Source organism: Choloepus didactylus, chromosome 2, assembly GCF_015220235.1.
Source record: "Choloepus didactylus isolate mChoDid1 chromosome 2, mChoDid1.pri, whole genome shotgun sequence".
In the NCBI taxonomy this organism is placed as follows: domain Eukaryota; kingdom Metazoa; phylum Chordata; class Mammalia; order Pilosa; family Megalonychidae; genus Choloepus; species Choloepus didactylus.
Window position 1 is genome coordinate 233,880,978 of NC_051308.1, and position 19,760 is coordinate 233,900,737.

At 40.2% G+C, this 19,760-nt stretch overlaps 1 long non-coding RNA gene across 1 annotated transcript; it reads left to right on the plus strand.

The window, feature by feature from the left end:
* The first annotated feature begins 409 nt into the window (after positions 1-409).
* On the plus strand, positions 410-8,991 carry LOC119527904. Its single transcript, XR_005215501.1, has 3 exons — positions 410-789; positions 8,092-8,247; positions 8,652-8,991. It is a non-coding gene; the product is annotated as an uncharacterized LOC119527904 (long non-coding RNA).
* Positions 8,992-19,760: the final 10,769 nt, after the last annotated feature.

Genomic DNA, 19,760 nt, shown 5'->3' on the forward strand with positions numbered 1-19,760 from the left:
GAGTTGGGGAGCGCAGAGAAGCGAGCAGTTGAGAGAAAGAAAGCGAGCTGTCTAAAGCACTCCGCCACCGCTCTGCAACCAACCATCAAGCCACAGCCAAAGCAAAGCCCAAGTCCACCCGGACCCTCACGCCAGAGGGGAAAAAAACATGGGGACCGCGGCAGCTGCTCCTTCCTGTGCCCAGCCCCCCAAGACCCCTCACCACAGGGAGAAGGGAGAGGGCAGGGGGTGGCGATGAAGAGCCTAAAATGCTCACTGGATATTTGCATGGTGGAATGAAAGCCGAAATCCGCCTCAGGAGCTGCCTGCGACCTCCTGGGCTACCCTGTCGTCGCTGCCCTCTCGAGTGTGGGCTCAGTACGTTAGGACTCAACGTGGCCGCCGAAGTATTGTTTTGGAGGGTGCTATAATCCCCTTTTCCTTAGTTTTCCCTCATTTGGAGGGTTCTTTGGTTCCCCCTTCTCCTGTCTTCACTTTGGTGACCTGGACCTAAAGCTGCGAGTTTATGGAAACCTGGAAAAGGGGCGCCCAGAGCAGGGGTCGCACGGCAGGTCGGCGCCGCTCTATTCTTTCCAGTTTTCATTCCTTTAAGTGAAAGCCTCTTGGAGGGGGGATATCTGGAAGAACCGAGGTAGCACATGCACAAAAGCGATGATCGTTTGTGGACTCGTGAAGGCAGGCGATGGTTCTGTCGGCCGCGGTGGCGCAGCCGGGTGGGGCCGACGATGGATCCTGCCGTGGTGCCCACGGCCGGCCGTAGGCCGAGGGGGGCCAGGACTCCCGAGAACGGTCAGAGCGAAGTTCAAGCTCGCATTGCTGGGCAGGGGGGAAGGGGCCGCGTCGCCTTTTATTTCTCCTTCAGCACCCGCTCTGGGCTTGGCCCGGCTGCCATTTTGTGGCGCGGCCGCCATTTCGCGCGCCCGAACAGGGAGGGGCTCGCGCCGCCTTTGTTCTCAGCCTCGTCTCTCGAGGCTCCGGTCCTTACCGCGCGCCGCCTCGGGGTCGGCCTGGGTGCGCCGGGGCGCGCGATGTGTGAATCTCTAAAAAAGCCGATGGGCGTGCACAGATTCCCGAATTTTTTCTGCCCTATAAACCCTTGAAAAGTGAGATTTCTCGGCCCCACCCTTGCAGTGTGAAAGGAACACATTTTATAAGGAAATGCGTAGAACTCGACCGTGGGAAGCTGTAATTTCACCCTGAGAATGGAGGCGTTTTCGGGAGCCTGGTGCTGGAGGGAGTAGCAAATCCATTTGAATGTCAGGATTTGAGCCATAATGGCGCTCTGCAAATAGAAGTTCACCTGCGGAGCGTGCCTCCAAGCGCGTGGTGAGCTGACGTGAGATCCAGCAAAGGTGCTAAAAACTAGTGTAACGAACAGGTCGGTCTCTTTAAAGAAAAAAAAAGTGGCGTTTTGATGTGCTGTAAACCGTAGGAGGGCTGAGCCAGTGCTTTTCATTGGCTGGCTATTAAGCACGCACTGCGCAACTATTTTCAGATAAGGTTTTATCGCCCATTATTTATATCTGAGCCATACACTTGTACAATGGATTGGCATATGTTGTTCCTGGGTGTTGAGAACATCTTCCATTTGACTTCTTTTGAAAATCCCCTGCAATTACATAAATAAATTGACTCAAAGTCTGCACTTTGTGCCTTTCAGCCTCATTTCAGTCATGAAAGAGCCTTTTTTTTTCCGATTTCAAGGGGAATATTTAAATATGAATCTTGGCAGGTTAAGGTCGTGGCTCAAATCAACAAAGCCAGGAAATTCAAGAATAGTGCTGCTAAATGTGTCTTCAAGCTTTGCCTTTGTGCGAGGTATTTTTGTTTGTTTATTTTTTTTTTAAGTTTGTTTTTCTTCATAGCAGCATGAGTTCATAAACGAACCAGCCTTATTGGCATCACGGCTGCAGGGTTTTGTTTGTTTGTTTGTTTTTCTCTAAGTGTAATTAAAAGGGGTTGGTTATCTGTTTCAGTAATCGGGAGGTAAAGCTCATGATGATAGGATGAAAAGGTAAAAAATAGTTTTTTCATGAGGGAACCGATCAGGAGTTGATAACTTCCAGATGAAAAGAAACATCTGAGGCGAGGCTTTTAGAGTCCAAATTTTGTTTTAGTTCGGGTATGACTGAAAGCATGGCAGTAGAGCTTTAAATTTTTATACCATATCTTAAAAGAGCCTGAAAAGCACAACACTGTACATTCTTTTGTCAGAAAGCTTATGAAACATGTTAAGTATTATTTTTTAAAATACTGTTACTTGTCTGCAAAACCAAAATTAAATAATATGAAATATTAGTTTTATTGGTAAATTAGAGTATACTTTTGTAACAACACAGGCAAAATATTATGCTCCCTAATTAGCCAAGCAGTTGAAATTCAGGGAATGATTGCACAACTGTCCTCCTTTCGCTTTGCACAGACTTAGAAGGATCTGTTTAAACAATTCTAATTCCAAGAATTTCTGTTTATTATAAAATACATAGTTATTTCACACCATCAGCTGTTAAATTTAACTGGAAAAGCACACATTTTGAATGAAAATGTTATCAATTTGTATTTCCTTAATTATGTGGTGTTTTGCACTGTTCACATCTCTCTTATGACGAAGAGCATACATTTGCAAAATAGCTGAACAGAAATCCAGGGATAACCTTCCTCCTCCATTCTGAGATTGGTCTCAAAACATTTTCCAACTTCCTAAGCCAATAAGCCCAAACAGTTGGACGGGTGAACTTTAAATGCACAGACATCCATGTCCAAATAATTAGATTTTGAATTACAACAACATCATGTCCGGTAGTGAAAAGGCCTTTGTATATATAGTCCTAGGACCCAGGGTTAACTCATTTCATTTTGTCAGGCTGGGGAGGGCCAGTGAATTCCAGTAGTTTTTCTTTGTTATTCTGAAACAGAGGTATCTAAATTTGTACCACATTTATGTTCCCTGAAAGATACTATTTGTTAAACAGAACTTTTAACTGCAACCTTGTCCTTAATATAGTGCAGACTAGAAGTGTTAAGTGATAGGTTCCTTTAGCTTGTGCCTTTGGATTTATTTATTTATTTATTTATTTTGGCATTTGGTAAAGCTTGTGTGCAGCTTTTCTAAACAGTCGATAGAAACACTACGTAATTTTACCCATTGTTCCAGAAAAGAGCAGCTTTTCATACCAAACTGGCATAGGAGGGAACTTAAAACAACAATAATAACCTTTTCCTGGTAAAGATAAATGATCTCTTTTAGAGATTTTAGTAACATGGGAAGTTCTTCAAAATATTTTTGGCAGCATTTAGCACTCCCACCTACTGTAATAGTTTTTTTCCTTTTGAAGCAAAACATTACAATACTTGTAAAATGCTTCCCTTGCGCTTCAGAAGTATTGGAGTTCAAGGAACAAATGCTTGCAGCCAGCAGTATGCTTCTTAGAAAAATAGTAAAAAATAAAAAACACACCTGGGAAACCCCAATTTTTTTTTATTCCTGCCAGAATACAAATAATTGTCCTTAAAGTGAGAGACTGTCCTGATAACTGTACAGATTATATGGATACTGTAGATCTATCGTTTTGGCATCATGGTTTCAACGACCTAGTTAGACAATGCATCAAAAAGGCTTCCATAAACTAAGATTTTTATTCATTTGTTTGTTTAACAAATAATTTTTTAGCATAATCCATGTGCCAGACACTTTTCCAAGTGCTTAGGATACATCAGTGAATAAAACAAAGATCCCTGTTCTCATAGAGCTTATCCTAGTGGGAGGAGACAGACAAAAAACATAATAAATAAGAAAATTATGCAATATGTTAGGAATGGTAAGTGCTGTGGTGAAAATATGTAGAAGGGCAGGAAGATGGAGAATGTGTTTTAATTTTAAGTGGGGTGGTCAAGGTAGGCCTCATTCAGAAGATGATATGTGAACTAAGACTTGGAGAAACTCAGGCAACAAATCATGTGGGTAGCTAGGGAAGAGGTTCCAGGTAGAGGGAACAGCAAATGTGAAGGCCCTCAGTTGGGAGCATGACTGGCACATATGAAGAATAGCAAGGAAACCAGTGTAAGTGAAACAGCAAGCAAGGAAGATGTACAGGAGATGATAGATATTAAAGGCATAGGGGAAGTTGGGGTCAGAGCTATAGGACCCGGTAGGCCAAAGAGAGAAATTTGACTTTTAATTGGAATGGAGGGTTTTCGGCAAAAATGTTACATGATATGACAGGTTTTAGAAGGATTGCTCAAAATGGTCAGAATAGGAGGTCAAGCAGGAGACTGGTGAAGATGGTGAAGAAGCTATTTCAGTAATCCAAGTGAAAGGTGATGGTGAGTCCAATGACCAAGGGGTTCAGCATATATTTTGAAGGTAAACCCAAAAGCGCTTTCTGATGGATTGAACCCTGAGGTTGATAAAAAAAGGAGTCAAGGATGATCCCAGTGTTTTTGGCCTGAGCAACTAGAAAGATGGACTTGTAAACAACTGAAATAGGTAAGACCAAATAGAACAATTTTGCAGGGGAATAAGAAGAGAGCAGTTCTGGACATGTTCAGTTTGAGATGTTTATTATATATTCAATCTCTGTATATGTTAGGCTCTTTGATACATGAGTCTGGAATTCAGGAGGCAGTTCTAGAGTTAAATGTTTTCATATATTATGTATGATAGGTGTGTGTGTGTGAACACTTGTATTCTGACAGTTGTCACATAGCAATGGCTTTTTTTCCTTCAATACAGTTTTATTGAGATATAGTCACATTCCCTACAATCATCTACAGTGTACTATCAGTTGTTCATAGTACCATCATATAGTTGTGCTTTCATCACCACATCAATTTTTGAACATTTTCATTACTCCAAAACTAAAAATACAAATACAGATAAAGAACACCCAAAACATCCCATTCCCCCATTCCCCCATTGTTCATTTAATTTTTGTTCCCATTTTTCTAATCATCTATCTGTACACTGGATAAAGGTAGTGTGAGCCACAAGGTTTTCACAACCGCATAGTCACACTGTGTAAGCTGCATAATTATACAATAGTTTTCAAAAATCAAGGCTACTGGGTTGCAGTTCAACAGTTTCAGTTATTTCCTTCTAGCTATTCCAACACACTAAAAACTAAAAAAGGTATCTATAGCACGTAAGAGTGCCCTCCAGAGTAATCTCTCGATTCCATTTGAAATCTCTCAGCCACTGGAACTTTGTTTTGTTTCATTTTGCTTTCCCCTTTTGGTCAAGAAGATTTTCTCAGTCCCACGATGCTGGGTCCAGGCTCATCCCCGGGAGTCATGTCCCACGTTGCCAGGGAGATGTACACCCCTGGGAGTTATGTCCCACGTAGGGGGGGAGGGCAGTGAGTTTACCTGCCCGAGTAGGCTTGGAGACAGAGAATCCACATCTGAGCAACAAAAGAGGTTCTCTGGGGGAGACTCTTAGGCATAGTTGTAAGAGTGATGGCTTTTAAAGCCTAAGACTGAGTGAGTTCACCCAGAAATTAAGTGTAGACAAAGAAGGAAAGAGAACCAGGAAACCCCTGAGGCATTTCATGCTGAAGAGGTCTGAAAAAAAGAGGAACTTGAAAAGCAGACCAAGAAGGAACAACCACTTAGGAGGAAAATCAGGAAAGGGTGGTGCCCCGGAAGTCAAGTGAAGAAAGTGTTTGAAGGAAGAGAGAGGGATCATCACTGTAGAATGTTACTGAGAGGTTAAGATAAGGCCTGAGAATTGACCTTTGGATTTAGCAAGGTCATTGGTGACCTCGGTAGAGTGATAAGGGCAAAACCTTGATTGGACTGGACTGAAGAAAAAAGTGAGTCTGGAATCTGACCTTTGGGAAAAGTTCTATGGTGTGATTTGGCAGGGAAAATGCCAGTGACTGTGATGGTGGAAAGTTCTGAAAGTTACTGCATCAATGCAGGAACCAGGAACTTGTCCTTTAGGCTTCTGAGAAATCCTTAGCATCCCAAGACTTCTAACCTTGTCTCTGTTCCATAGATACATGAATAATACATGATTTCTTTGGGAAAGAATACTCCTTCCTATGAAGTCTGCACATTCTAAACTTGAAAGAATTTGGTCAGTAGGACAAAGAATCTAGCAGAGAGATTTTCCTGGAATTTATATGACTGTCACTATTCACCAGTGGTCTGAGGTGATTTGGACAGGCATGGCAGCTCTTAGAGATGTAGTAAAGACAACAGAGTTTGCTCTGATTTCTCAAGCATGTACGTCAGCAATCAGTGTTGACTTGGCAGACTTTATTGGGCTTCCTGTGAAGGTATTAAATGATGGCAAACTGACTCCATCACAAGAATGGTGCATTACTTAGGGTTCTCTAGGGAAACAGAACCAATAGGAGATATCTATATATATGAGATTATCTAAAAGTGTCTCACACAACTGTGGGGATGCATGATTCCAAATTCCATAGGGCAGGCAGTGAGTTGGCAACTCCGATAAAGGTCCTGGATGAACTTCCCAGGAGAGGCTGGCTGACTGAAGAGGAAGTGAAGGCTCTGTCTCTTCTCCCATAAAAGTCTTCAACTGAATGGATTAGGTCCAGCTGATTGAATTCTCTCATTGCAGAAGACAGTCCTTCGTTGATGGTATTCAGCAACAGATGCAATCAATTGACTGATGATTTAATAAACCAGCCTTTTGGTTTATTAACCAGCCACAACTGTCCTTGCAGTAAAGGTTAGGCCAGTGCTTGCTTGACGGGACAACTGGGCACCAACACCTGCCCAAGTTAATGCATAAACCCAGCCATCACAAATTGTAATGCCCAAAGAGTTAAATGCCTCAATGTTTCCTTTTAACAACTAGCCTGCTCTAGTTCCATCAACCCCCAGTGAACAATAGTTAACTAGTTTAGCTGTGTACTTTATTTCAAAACAATTTTATCATCCTGGGTTCAAGCTCCACCTTCAGAATCCTGTATACTGATAAATATTGGAAATAAGATTTCTATTTTCAGTATTATCATTCCTTACTGGAGTATATGGTAAAATAGAAAGTATATTTTATCCTGGAACATTTATACTGAATCATTCAAACAACATTTATTTAGTAATGTTTATCAATTTGAATGAAGCCTGGCATCATTATGTAATTAAGTTTATATTTTTGAATTACTCATGAAATGCTGTTCTCCCCAGCTTATGTAGAATAGAGTCTTCAGTGGTTTCCCTTGTCCCAGCACACACTGTACTTCCATCGGTTACATTGGTTCATAGTGGTAATGATTCATTTGGGGATTGAGAACTATCTCCCTAGAGTGGATTGTCAGAATTACAGGGGATCCTGGTATATCTACTTTGTGGGACTTTTCTCACACCTCCTTAGAATCCTAACACAGAATTTAAGCTATAGGTGAAAGGCAAAAGATCATTTCCTTAACAAACCAGTTTGTTGACTTGAGTTTTTATCTGACGGTATGAGTGTATCAGTTGCTTGGAAGATGTGTCATGAAAATTCAACTTCCTTGAGTGGTCCAAGAGAAGTATTAGGGTTTTGTTTTTGTTTTTAATTTTTATTGTGGTAACATTTATACAACATAAAATTTCTCATTCTAGCCACTTTCAAGTATACAAAGTATTAAGTTTTTTTTAAAGATTTATATCTTCTTTCAAAAGAAGATGAAAAATGTGTGATGTACATTATTCTGGGGAAATTGAAATAGTTTGTATAATTACCAGGTTGCTAATTGGATACTTAATTTCTAACCATCAGTTATTCTGCCTTTTGAAAAACTACAAAACCAGTTTTGGTTTTTGTGACAAGTTCTCTAAATATTTGAACTTACTGTCTTTATGCTAAATATCTCTGGTTCATTTACTTTGCATTTGTTCAATAAATACTTGATTGATTTATTTTTCAAAAGAAAGAATGGGAGTAGTTTTCCTGCAAAAGAACAGTAGAAAAATGGAGTGGCCATGGTAAGAGATGTGTGGCCAGGGAAAATGGGATCAAGATAAGTTTGTTTTTAAAGTGGAAGAAAGTACAACCCTTGTGTACAACACTGCTGATGTAGTAGGGAATTGTGAGTGGGAGAGGTAGAGAGAGTTAACAATATCCTTGTGCTTCATTAGGCGAAGGACTGCATAAGTGAAGGAATTGGCTTTAGACAGGAATGTAAGGAGTTCATTTTCCAAAAGACTGGAAGACAATATATGGGTGCAGATGCTGGTGAGTGGATGTGGTTGAGCCTATGCAAGAAATGCTGCTAATTTACTAAGAGAATCAAGGTAAGTTATCTGTGCTTCAATTTTCCTACTTAAGATGGGACTAATGATATAGGACACCAGGAAAAATTATTTGGGTTCACTTTTGGTGTTCTTGGGCAAGTTGAACATTTCTGGCATTGTCTTGATATGTTTTGCTTCTCACTGAATGGTCATCGTCTAGAATAGTGCCTGGCAAACAGTAGTTGCTCAGTAAATATTCATTGCATTAATTTTAAAAATGAATCTTTTAAGTAACTGTACTACATACACTATAAACACAGTGTGTTTATTTTAGGGAGAGTGAGGATAAAATCCACTGAGTTGTTTGTTTTGACTCCTTAAATGGGAAATACAATGTGGAAACAAAATAATTTTGTTCAATATCTTTCTCTCTCTCTCTCTCTCTCTCTTTTTTTTTTGCTTAGAGGGATGCACCAAGACAGAACAACAAAGATTCTGTCGACTAGTTTGGTAACTCTAGAGGATAGAGTACAGTGTTACACAAAATAAGATCTAGCCCTATACATGGTAGTTTAGCAAAAAGAGTACTAACAGGGAGCCATTGTTCTCATTTCTGCCATTGGCTCTCTGTGTGGTCTCAGGCCAGTCACTTTCTCTCTGCCTCATAGTGTTACTGTACCAGTTTATATATATTATGTCAACCAGAAAAAGCCACGTTCTTTGAAGCAATCTTGTGGGGGCAGACATATTAATGGGGATTAAAAGTTGGAACATTTGGATTAGGTTGTTTCCATGGAAATGCCCCCCACCCAACTGTGGGTGATAACTCTGAATAATTTCCATGGAGGCGTGGCCCCACCCATTCAGCATGGGCCTTGATTAGTTTACTGGAGCACTATATAAGCTCAGACAGAAGGAGCGAGCTTGTTACAGCCAAGAGGGACACTTTGAAGAAAGCATAGGAGCTGAGAGGAACTGCAGTTTACAGAGACATTTTGGAGTCAACTGTTGAAAGCAGACTTCTACTCTGGAGAAGCTAAGAGAGGAGAAATGCCCCAAGAGCAACTGAGAGTGACATTTTGGAGAGAAGCTGAAGCCTTGAGAGGAACATCCTGGGAGAAAGACTTTTTGAAACCAGAACTCCGGAGCAGATGCCAGCCACATGCCTTCCCAGCTAACAGGTTTTCCGGAGCCATTGGCCTTCCTCCAGCGAAGGTACCTGATTGCTGATGCCTTACCTTAGACACTTTATGGCCTTAAGACTGTAACTTTGTAACCAAATAAACCCCCTTATAAAAGCCGATCCTTTTCTGGTATTTTGCGAAAAGGCAGCATTAGCAAACTAGAACAGTTACAAAACTGACAAAAGTATATACAAAGGCCAGAAAACCATTTAAGTCAATTAACTTTATGTGAATGTCATAAATTAAGTCCCAAGTTACATTTACAATACTGAGGACATATTCTAGTACCTCTTTTTTTTCTTTTCTTTCTTTTTCTTTGTATTTTCCAAAGCAAAACCAGTATTGAATTGTGGGTTTACTTTTCTAGGCAACAGAATAGAGCTTTAAATTTATGGATGTTTCTGCGTAGGATTCCTTATTTCCTAACTTGTATCCCAAGTACACTGGACTATTTATTTTCATGATAAATCTATATAGTCTTCCCAAATTTTATGCAACTGATCTGGAACAAGTTCTGGCTGATAAGAATAAAAAATCCCATTCAGTGCATTTCCATTTTCTTATGCATTCCAGAGACTAAAGTAATATACTTGATTGATAAAGTTTGAAAGCAAACAATATCCTATATGTTGGGGTTTTATTCCTAGGAGATGCCCTTATCTTTGGTTCTGATGAAACAACTGCAAAGAGAAATGAGCCAACTCGTGCCACCATTTCACATTTTTCGTTGTTTATTACTACAGATTACAATATTACATAATGAGCCAAGTCCATATAAGAGGATCCAGTGGAGCAATTTAGGATTAAATTTAAGGATTAGACATTAGGAAGTCATTGGGATTCCCACATGTCTTTTTAAGTGTTGCAATTTGGGATGCTTAATCGGGCTGCCAGCCTAGCTCCTGCTGTTACTCAGTTCCAGGCCTTTCAGGATTATTTAAAAAAGAAAAAAAAAAAAAACTTTTCAGAAAATCTCAGAAGCCAACTTCAGGTCGAGAAAATATATTTGCTGAGTAATGCAACCCAGTCCCCTTCCTTATAAAACTGAATGTACCATTTGTGGTTTTTCTTTTTTAAATTAGCCCCACCAGATTTCTTCTAGGCATAATTATGCTTGATGAAACTAACCATTCTGCCTCTGGGGATTTATGTATTCTCCCTGAAATTTCTCTAAGCCATCTGATGTGGTAGTCTGTTTACACAGGTTTCCTGTGGGCCAGTTCTGGGCATGTTGAAGGATTGTGCCACATAGTCTTAACCTGCTTTTTATTTCTCCTACTGCTTCAATAAACAACAGTAGTGACAACACACAAATATATCTGCCCTTGTAATAACACCAGTCCATATTGCATGTTGCCCAGGACACCTTTTAATCTGTAGGATCTCAAAGCCCTTTGCAAACATTAATTATACTTCATAAATACCTCACTGATGCTAGGCTACAAGCCCTACTAGCCTCATTTGAGCATCCCAAAATAAAGAGATGGTACCTCTTCTTAAGCCCAGGTTGAACCAGAGGACAAATCTGGGCCATGAGTCCAGCTCCATTAGCCTATTTAAAACTGTCCCTTAGGGCTCTATGAAAACTAATTTCCTCTTTCTCCATGCACCCCCAGTAATCAGGAAACATTTCAAAGTGTCTGTGTGGGTGCTTCTCTCTGAAATGCCTAGCCGCCTTTTGCTACTAATTGGCCGCTGTGTCTTTTCTAGCTAGATATGGAGATGTCTTATGTTTGAATTAACCTTTGGCAATTTGTCAAAAAAAAAAGGAGAAGCCTCTTAAATTTACACTAGTATGCATGCAAAGTATCACCAAAAACTCTTCTGACACATCTCCCTTATTTTTAAGGGCAGGATAATGTTGATTTTATTTTGGTTGTATCCTGTGTAAGAAGTTCTTTGAAATCCCATTAGCCAGTGCTGCCCCCTCGAGGCTACAGAGGTATAGCAGCCCATACTAGAACCTAGATTAGGTATGTGTGGGCAGAGACCAGGCTTATATTTATAAAAGGATCAAGTGGTCATTGTCATGATGAACTGAAAAACATTTGCGTACCTGCTTTTACATGGTAGTGTAGCAAAAAGAGTACTAATGGAGCCAGAGTTCTCATTTCTGCCATTGGCTCTCTGTATGGTCTCAGGCCAATCACTTTCTCTCTGCTTCAAGTTCCCCATCAACGGAAGGGGAGCTACTGACCTAGGCTAGGCTTGCAGGACCATATCGTCTATTGCAACTACTCAACTCTGCTGTTGCAGCAGAGAATCACCAATAGACAATATGTAAGCAAATAAATGTGGAGGTGTCCCCATAAAACATTATTCTTCCAATTTTTCCTTAACTATTTAAAACTGTGAAAACCACTATACAAAAAAAGGCAGTGGGCCAGATTTGGCCGAAGGGCCGTAGTTTGCAGATGCCTAGACTAGATAATCTCAAGGATACCTTCCAATATAATCTAGAATTATAAAAGATGGCTTAATTATTTTTCCCTTAACATTGGGGGGGGGGTGACCTAGTACATGTTTATCTAGTGTGATACAAGGGACATTAGAAGACCCCTTGCCGAAAAAGATGCCTGCCCCCTTCACACTTGTCAGCCTCAAATACTACCAGTTCTACTTCTAGAGCTGCACTGTCCAAGACAGTAGCTACCCAGCCATGTGTGGCTATTGAGCACTTAAAATGTTGCTAGTCCAAATTGAGATGTGCTATTAGGATGAGCAAAAAAACAAAAAGCCATGAATATTAGTATTTTTGTATTGATTAGACCTTATAAACAATATTTTTAATATATTGAATTAAATAAAATATTAAAGTTAAATTTCACCTTTTCCTTTTTACCTTTTAAACATGGCTACTAGAAAGTTTTAAATTGCACCTGTGCCTCACATATTTCTATTGGACAGCACTGCTCTAGAAGAGTACTTGTTTTATTGATTTAAGATTTGTCCTTCATTCAAAAACAATGTCCCTGGTAGAGATAATACATTTAACTTTATTGTCTTTTAATATTAATGAGGATATGATAGAAAGTTGAGCATGGATTTTAAGAGACTTGGAGGCCCCAGAAATCATATCTGTTGGAATGGAAAGTGGGGAATAGAGGTAAGACTAAAGTTGGGGTAAGATAAGGCAGAAACAACCTTCACCCCACTCATCAGCTTTTTGAGAGTGCTGACCCTAACTAACATCTTGGGATTCACCTGACAGCCTTCTTCAAGGAAAGAACACTCAATTAGGGGTCAGGAAAACTGTTTTTGTCTTATTCTAGCCTGCCCTTTATGATATAATTGGATAAGTCATTTCACTTCAGTTCTAAAGGAGTGTCCAGATGGGTTAAACTCACATACCTCACCCAGTTGAGAAAGACCTACCATCCCATGTAGTGATTACTCAAATACACAATGCTTATTCCCACTTCAGGTCCTTCATCTTTGCTGCTGCTTCTGCCTGTAATGCTCTGCCTGGAGATTGCACATGGAAAGTTTCTTAACACCCATCAGCACTCTGTTCAAATATTTCCTCAGGCCCTTTCTGACCATCTAATATCACCCCTCCCCAAATTACCTTATATCATTTCCTTGTACATATTTCTATCTGCAGTCTCTTTATTCATTTGTTTTTGTCTCTGTCTCCCACTGGAATGTGAACTCTAGTGCCTAGAAGAATGTCTGGCAATAGGCATTCAGTAAAATGAATCTCGCCAGCCTTCTCCCTCTCAGCTTAGCCTCCTTCCCAGATCATCTGTACTCCAGCCAGCCCACTATCTCTGCTATTACTGTGAGTATTCATGCCTTCTGTAGGACAAGGGCCTCTTCTGAACACCTGGGACTACCTCTTATCAACATAGAAAATATTTTTTAAATTATTTGTTGGATGCTTTATCAGAACAGTTGGGAAAAGCAGAAAATAGTTTAGGTAGTTCAAATAGAAGTGGGTTTTATGTAGGCAATTGATTATAAGAGGGTTGAAAGGACTAGAAGAACAAAAGGGGAAGGAGGCCAGAGGTCCACCTTTGCCATAATGCTGATAAGCCATCCTTGGGTCAGACACCCATCTTAGTCCAGTGGGTGGCTACCCTGGAACAAAGAACAGCCCAGCCCTGTTGCCCAGAGAACCAACCAGTTTCAGCTTGAGGATGAAGTCACTTGATTGACATATCCAGGATAGTGTGTCAGAACTTCTTGAGGACTGAAATTCTGATTTGTCTTTGTATATGCCGCAAATACAAACTCAGTGAATGGTTTGTTGAATTGAATTCCTAGCCTCGGTTAATACCTCTTTTGCCACTTCTCACCAAAGTATTTTCCCTTCCTTTCATGTTGTGATAGATTGAAGCTGTTATGTACCCCAGAAAAGACCATTTTCTCTTAATCCATTCCTGTGGGTGCAGACCTATGTAGGTGGGACCTTTTGATTAGGTTATTTCAATTGCGATGTGACCCACCCCATTCAAGGTGAGTCTTAATCCCCTTACTGGAATCCTTATAAGAGGATAAAACACATACAGAAGCTAAGAGATGAAATTCAGAGAATCACCCAAAGAAGCTGAGAGAGGAGCCAGAAGCTGAAAACAATGAAACCCAGGAGAGAAGGACCAGCAGATGCTGCCATGTGCCTTCCCATGTAACAGAGGAGCCCAAGCTCAACAGCAGCAGCCTGTCTTCAGAGTCCAGGTATTGTCCTGTTGATGCCTTGAGTTGAAATTTTCACAGTCTAAGAACTGTAAAGTTTAAGTTAATAAATCCCCATTGAAAGCTAACACATTTCTGGTATATTGCATTTCAGTAGCTTTAGCAAACCGAAACACGATCCCTTTTAGTTTTCCAGCTGGTAAAACAAATACCATACAATGGTTGGCTTAGACAACAGGAATTTATTGGCTCACAGTTTTAGGCTAGGAGAAGTCCAAAACTGAAGCATCAGCAAAGCAATACTTTATTCCCAAAGACTGGCATTCCGGGGCTGGTTGCCTGCAATCCTTGGTCCTTGGGTTTTCTGTCATGTGGCAGTGTACATGGTGGTATCTTCTTTCATTTCAATGTTCCTTTGACTACCAGCTTCTTGTTTCCTGTGGCTTCCTCTTTCTATGTCTGAATTTCATTCTGCTTATAAAAGACTCTGGTAATCAAGATTAAAACCCAAAATGATTTAGTTGAGCACACCTTAACTAAAAATAACATCTTCAAATGGTCCTATTTACAATGGGTTCACATCCACAGGAATGGATTAAGATTACAAATATGTTTTTCTGGGGTTTGTAATTCAGTCCACATTACCATCCCTCCAGCTTCACTTCGAGTTTCACCTTGGAGAATTTATTCCCCATACAGGCTTCACTGGTCTCAGAAGTCCTTTAGCATTCTCCTTATTGTCATTTGGCTTTTTTTTTCCTAAATAGTTTTACATGGTCATGTCTTATCTCTCTAACTTATATTGTACACTTCTAGAAGGCAGGAGTAACTGTTTCGTGTAGAAATTTAGAGTTGGAAGGCATCTTAGTTTTTATTTAGTTCAATCTCACACCTAATGTCTGAATCCCCTTTATGATATCTCTGACAAGTTTTTATTTGGTCTCTTGCAGACCACCAATTCTGGAGCTCCCACTACCTAATGAAGTCTGACAGTGTAAGCATATAAGAAGATGCTAAAGGCAAGGTTGTCAAATTCCTGCTACTTCTCCCTAAGAGTCAGTCCGTGGCTGGGTGTGGGATATAGATGGGGGAAAAACCCTGCTTTTTGGCCAAAATGTTGGGGAGTATTTCCAATAAGCTTATGTCCAGACTATAATTCATGTGTTTTAATTCATCTCTGGCCCAGTGTTATTTAAGGTAAGTGATTTAGAAAACTTGGTCAATCTCTTTTCTCTCTCTCTCTTAGGAAAGGCTATGGAGAGTAATCATTTTGGATGACATTCATATAGAGGGCTAGACAAGTGTCTTATCCATATAGTTAATATTTGGTAGGAGCTTTACAGCTTAAAAAGCTCTTTAAATACTTCAGTCATTATAACTTTTTGAAGTAGGCAGGATGATCCTAACTTAATTAAGGAGGAAACTGAGACTTACATTACGTCCTTAGGGTGGCAGAACCAGCACTCAACTCAGGTCTTCTGGCTTCAAAAATTCTAGCACTCTGTCTTCACTAAGATAGGTGTTCATTCACCTAAAAAACACTTGCCACTCCAGGTAGAGTTTGCCACTCTGATGTGCAAAGGCCGAATTTGGCCCTGGAGAAACAATCAGGGTCATGGATGCAGATTCCTCAGATGCCAGGGATTCCAGGATGAATGAGAGGGGCTCTCCAAATACTTCTCTAGTCCTCTCCTCACCAACCTCCCCCTCTGCTCATTAGAGAAATAAATAACTTCCTCTACTTCCCCCCTTCTCCAACGTCATGAACTGTTTACCTGTGTGTACTGGGGCCGGCCTATGTGTGGAACTGGTGTTGCTTCTTGGGTGGCCTGATTTCAGGGGCTCCTTGATTATGGTGCTGGCTTCCCCCACACCACTCCCACTTAATCTCTATTTCACCTAAAATGTCACTACTAGAGCTTTTCTCCTTTTGCCTTAAATGTGATTCCTATTAAATTAAAAAAAAAAAAAAAAAAAAAAAAAAAACTTTGGGCATGATACCATTTTAACAGCATTAGCAATCACAAACCTGGGTGAATGAGTTTCAGATTTTTTCTTGAGAGTGATTTTTTTTATTTTCATGGAAAAATAAAACATGCAATATGATCAATGAATGTTAATTACCAGGAGGTAAGCCTAACCAACAGAACAGAAAAAAAAGCCCTCAAGCAGATCCACACCAGTGTGGAAACTTGGTGCATGATATAAACGACATTGCTGATTTTGGGGGGAAAGGTTGAATTGTCAAGGAAATGGTACTGGGATAATTGGTAACCCTTTTGGAAAGAAAATAAATTGATTCCTATTTTATGTGAAAAACAAACAAACAAAAAACAATCCCAGATAAAGAACTAAATATGAAAGCAAAACTTAAAAACTTTCAGAAAAATATAGGAGATGATTAAATGAGCTCAGGGCAAAGAGGGGCTTCTTAAAGATTTAAAAAAAAAAAAATGCAGGCTGCTCCGAGTGCAGTGGAAGTTACAACTAATTGATTACAGTCACAGATTCCTTTGTTCATTCTCCACTCCCACTGCTTCACTTGACTAGGAAAAAAAAAAAATTGCTGACCAAAGAGGAAAAGAGTGATAATTACATCCATCAAAACTAAACAGAATTGCCCAACTATATGATGATACTCTGAACAATTGATTGTACACCATGGATGATTATATGGTATGTCAATATATCTCAATAAAATTGCAGGGGAAAAAATAAACAGAGGGATACAAGTGCTGGAGGAAACAGAGAAAGGAGGTACCTATTCACTGTTGCTGGGGAAGTAGAATGGTGCAACCCATCTAGAGGGCAGTGTGGTGGTTCCACAAGAAGTTAAGTATGGGGTTGCCATAAGATCCTGCAAACTCATTATTGGGTATATACTTGAAAGAACTGAGAGCAGGGATATGAATGGACATTTACACACTAGTGTTTATGGCGGCAGTGTTCATGATTTGAAATGAGTGGAGGTGGCTAAGGGTACAGTGACTGATGAACAAAATAGTGAACTGTGTTGTATGCATACAATAGAATATTGAGCAGCTGCAAGAAGGAATGAAGTTGTGAGATGCACAACCAGGTGACTGGATCTTGAGGACAATATTTTGAGTGGAGTATGCCAGAAATGAAAAGACAAACATTATAATGTCTCACTAATATGGACTAACTATAATTTGTAAACTCCGCGAATTGAATCTTAGAACACAGGTTATCAGGGAAAGGTTTATTGTAAAGGTCCCTAGATTGTATAAGCTCTTACAGCAGTCACATCTGTTTCTGAGTTGTAATGGTTTTCTCTAAATTCAGAGATGCTGAGCTCTTCGTGTATAACCTGGTCTGTCCCTAGAACTTTGAGTATCTATGTGACGCCTGAGAGTCAGAGTTAGAGTTTGGCAGCTATGAATGTCAGTATTATCCCTTACAGCAGCTGTTTAAAAAGGTGAGAAAGAGTTCAAAATTCAATTAGAGATATGAATGAAGTGGATCTGGTTAGGACTAAGGCAAGTCAGACTAAAGGGTAAAGGACGATATTGACCATGTTTTAAAACTTCAAATTTTGTGTGAAACCAAAGGAAGATATGTTTATTTGGTGCAAACTCTGTATTTTCTGTAGTATACCAGATAATACAACTTGTATGGTCAGTTTACTCAAACACCATAAAACGTGGAACTTTGAATTGGGAGTGAGATCGAGTTGGTTTATACAGGTTAGTGTGGAAACCCCCATATATCCCAAAGTAATTTGAGCAGAGAATAAAAATGTGTTTGCAAAGCACCTCTGAGGGACTGGTGGAAAATGTGGAAATATTAAACTTCCCCGCCTGGGGAATTTCTGAAATTTTCACAAGCACTGGGGACTACCAATTTAAAAGGCCAAGCCCTTGATCTTGGGAGTTGCCTTATGGGGCTTGTTGCTGCAAAGAAGAGGCTAAGCCTACTTGTAGTGTGCCTAAGAGTCACCCCCAGAGAGCCTCTTTTGTTGCTCAGATGTGGCCCTCTCTCTCTTTAAGCCAATTTGGCAGGTAAACTTTCTACCCTTCCCTCTATGTGGGACGTGACTGCCAGGGGTGTAAATCTCCCTGGCAACATGGAATGTCGACTCCCAGGGATGAGCCCTGGACCCAGCATTCTAGGATTGAGAAAGCCTTCTGGACCAAAAGGGGAAAGCAAAATGAAACAAAATAAAGTTCCAGTGGCTGAGAGATTTCAAATAGAGTTGAGAGATCACTCAGGAGGGCATTCTTATGTGCTATGTAGATATCCCTGTTTAGTTTTTAGTGTATTGGAATAGCTGGAAGGAAATAACTAAAACTGTTGAACTGCAACCCAGCAGCCTTGGTTTTTGAAAATGATTGTATAACTATGTAGCTTACACAGTGTGACTGTGTGATTGTGAAAAACTTGTGGCTCACACTCCCTTTATCCAGTGTATGGACAGATGATTAGAAAAATGGAAACAAATATTAAATGAACAATAGGGGTGATGGGGGAATGGGTTGTTTTGGGTGTTCTTCTTTACTTGTATTTTTATTTTTATTTTTATTTTTTGGAGTAATGAAAATGTTCAAAAATTGATTTGATGATGAATGTACAACTATATGATGGTACTGTGAACAATTGATGGTACACTGTGGATGACTGTAGGGTATGTGAATATATTTCAATAAAACTGAATTTGAAAAAAATTAATAAAAATACCTTAAAACAGAGGTTCTCAACTCCAGCTTCACATGAGAATTATGTGAGGAACTTGAAATAATCCTGGTACCCCATCCCCAAGATTTGCAGAGCCTGGTGCTAGACTGCCAATGGAGACACACATGCTTTGGTCTAAATATCTAAAAGTTAGAAATCAAGCCAATAAACTAGTAGCTAAAATATTTTCCTATCCTCCCACCTTGACAAATACACTTTTATAATGACCTGGAAGGCCAGGTTCAAATTGAAAATTCAGGCTCTTTAGGATTCCATGGTCGGAGATGGCAGATCAAGGAGAATTGGTGCTTGGCCTCCAGGCTTCCCCTTTCTCTTCCCGTCCCTAATGCCATTCTGCACCTCCAGAGTCTCGTGCACAGTAGGTGGACACCCCAGTCTCCACACAGGCTCCAGTCATACTCCCTGCAGAAAGAACCCCTTGACTACTGCTATGGCCTAGAGGTACACACACCAGCAAGACAGTCCCGCCTCAGGAGAATGGATCCTGGGAGAGGGAAGTTGACCTGGAATATTTGGACAGGGAATTCTGGAGTCCTGAGTACCTGGAGCAAGGTGGGGAAGCAGAGCTATGGGCTTTGGATTGGCACATCCTCTTGGCTCTTTGAACTTTCACTGAGCATGACCCTCTAGAACATGGCCCAGGCAGGGGCTCCCCTTGGGTCTTAGGCAGTACTGCCTGAGCCTCTGTACTTTTTTTTTTTTTTAATAACTTTTTATTGACATTCATCCATACAGATACATGTGTAGAAAGTTAAATTACAGGTATACAGCTTGATGAATTTTCACAAATATATCGATTAAGGATGTATGCATATGTTATTTTAAAAGCCTGTTTTTTTAAAGGGAATAATAGTAAAAAGAAAGGACTGTCAAACAAAATTTAGGATTTCCTCTGGTGGGGAGGCAGGGAATGGGATAGGGAAAGAACACATTATTAGTAATATTCTAATTCCTAAACTGAACAGCAAGTTCACAGTTTATTGTGCATCCTAACTTAAATAAGTTATGGAGATTCTTTTGTGCACATCAAGTATTACA